Here is a 2883-nt window from a genome sequence, read left to right as displayed (position 1 = left end):
ATAGTCAAAGTAATAAAATCATAATATTTTGGCGCTTACGCTTTTGCGTAAGAGTTTGGCCGAGATTCTTCTCCAACTTGCAGGGTGCGGCTTGATGTTGTTACACAAATGGAGTAGCTACAATTTTACGCCGCTTCCGAACGGCAAATACGTTTTATGGAAAGCTTTTTCAAGACAGAAATACACTTTGAGGTATTCCACTGCCTACCAGGGGGCCAGCTTATCACTTTATTTTCTTGACATACATATGTCTATCTTATAGAAATATTTTAAGGCATATTTCCAAATAAGATTCGTCTAAAATCATTCTTCTTGCTCTTATTACATCATCCGTTATAATTTCACCATGCCCAAGGGCGATGCTTTATTTCTTAAGTATTTTTCATGTAAAGTAAAATATTTTTTGGCAGGCAAATTCTTTATAGACCTTGTTCAGTTCTCGATATCTGAAAAGACCTCCATGTGGAATTAAACTAACAAAATATTGATAGATATACACTAGGCGACAAATGAAAGTGTACACGTTGTTCTAATATAATATTCAGAATTATTTTCATAAAACATTTTTTGCATTAACCATTTATGAAAATATAGTTTATTCTATAATATAAACCATATATCAAAGTTTCACACTTTACGTAAAGTTAAACAAAAATTCAAAAGATTAACATCAAAATTTTAAATTTTTTATTCCGAATTTCTAGAAAATTTTCGAGTTTGCAGTTTTGTAGCCCACTGAATTTTAAGTGAAGTGATTGATTGATTTTTGAGGAAGCTTTTTTTGAGGCTGATTTTGCGTTTTTTTTTATATATAACAAGTGCAATTTGCAATAAACTGGGTTTCTTTGAAATTTATATGCTTACGTGGAAAAAATGCAAAAATCCATAAAAAAGAAAAAAAATATTCTCCAAAATCAACGGGATTTTTGAAACTTGCACCGTTTGAAACTTGCACTTCATTAGACCAAAATTGAATGGGATACAAAAGTGAAGTATAGCGAAATGAGCAAATCTTTTGATTGCCCTTTCAAAGCCATTTATACAGCCCCCTAATACGTAATCCTTTCATGTAGGAAAATTCATTTGAGGGGAACCCTGTGTTTATAGGCTTTACAAATTAGCAGTCGGACTCCAACATTCGCTATCGCTAATTTTGATGGACGAAAATCTCGTAAAAGTAGAGCAGGCGCGCCATGCAACATGCAACATCTAGTTACATGTCCCTAATACTGCCAGATTTGGCTGATTACTAGACTGCGGATGTTTATGCAGAAAACGAAACCTAAAAATATGTACCACATAACTATAAACAAAATGTATACAAATTTATAGATTTTGCTTATACTTAAGTGATACATAGTTTCAGGCTTCGTTTTCAGCGAAAAACTCCGCAGTCTACTGATTACAAATCGTATCTGTTACTATTTCAAGTTGAGCATTTTAAGGACCCACTGCTTTTCATTTAAAAAATGTTTGCGAGGTAAATGTAGCAAAGCGATTGTGTAAATTCCACTGCAGACCATCAAGGCAACGAGATATCCTTGAACTACAAAGGAATCCCGACAGGGTTCCTAAGAGCACTTCAAAACACAAGTCATCAAGATATCACCTTCGGTTCAAGTGAAGTGATGTGTAGTAACATGTATGAAGAGTTATGTATTCCTTTAGGATGGTCCAGATATGCAAAATAAAATAGGGGTATTCTCGAAGTCTTGCACGATGCACGGATTGCACGAAATGCAAAACTACTATTCCAAATTTCGAAGAGTACGAGAGCACCCCATTGCAAAGTGGTAGCATGCATGGGTAGCAAGCAGCGAAATTATGTATCAAATACAATAAAAATGATTATAGGTTTCTCTAGAAGCAGTTATGGTGCCAACGCTCCGATCTCTAGAACGTGTGCTGAACTTAACCTAGTCTTCAACGCTTTGGACATTGATTTCTCACAGTCAGGCCCTGCCTTGGTTACTCATCTGCGAACATTTTTCTCTGCGCTATACCACTAGCGATGTATTTAATCTTAGCTCTTGTGAACTTAATGTATTTAAAACTTATCTTAATTTTTAAGTTTTAGTAGCACTTAATTAATGTTAGCTGAGTAGTCTGTAAGAATATTCTGTATTCCAAGACTGAAATAAATAAATAAATATACTAAATAAAAAAATGAGAGAAATATGTAGCAATTCCACAACAAAACAACTAGCACAGGGTCTCATTTATCTCGCTATGCTATTTTGCAAAATAAATACATGGGTGTCGACGTTGCATATTTTGAAGCGATAGGAAATTTTGTTTCCCATGTATTTTGTTCTTGTGTGTTTGCAAGTTATGCAATCCATGCAAACCGTGGTACGTGCAATGGCTTTGCAAGATTTGGAGAATACTCCTAATGTAAATCGAAAGCAAGCACTTGACAACACTTGTATTTCGGTTCAATATACAGTATCGGTCATATCTATAGCACGCCATTTCAAAGTGATATTGTGTGCCACTTATGTTTATTTATTTATTTTTAAGAATTTTCAATTAAAATATAGTTCTTTCTCTAACAAAACTCATATAAACCCAAGTTTAACAATTTGTAGAATACTACAAAAAAGTGCAACAAATTTTCATATAAATTTCAAACTTTTTTCTGATAAAATTCTAAAGCACTTTTGTATAATTATTTATAAAAGTGTAACTTTCCTTTAAGAAATGAGAAAATTTGTAAGGAATAACTTGCTCTTTCCACTCTACAAACTATTCTATAGGGACTCAAGGCTGCATACATATATCTGTGTTCGAATGGAATAGTAGCTTATGTCGGGAACCTGGCTTTAGTATAATGCGGCATTCCCTTTATTCTTTAAACGGCAAGGAATTTTTTGAGAAGACTTA

The sequence above is a fragment of the Rhagoletis pomonella genome, unplaced genomic scaffold, assembly GCF_013731165.1.
Source record: "Rhagoletis pomonella isolate Grant_MI unplaced genomic scaffold, Rhpom_1.0 Rhpom_scaffold_00011, whole genome shotgun sequence".
NCBI lineage: Eukaryota > Metazoa > Arthropoda > Insecta > Diptera > Tephritidae > Rhagoletis > Rhagoletis pomonella.
Note: the sequence above shows the minus strand (reverse complement) of the source record.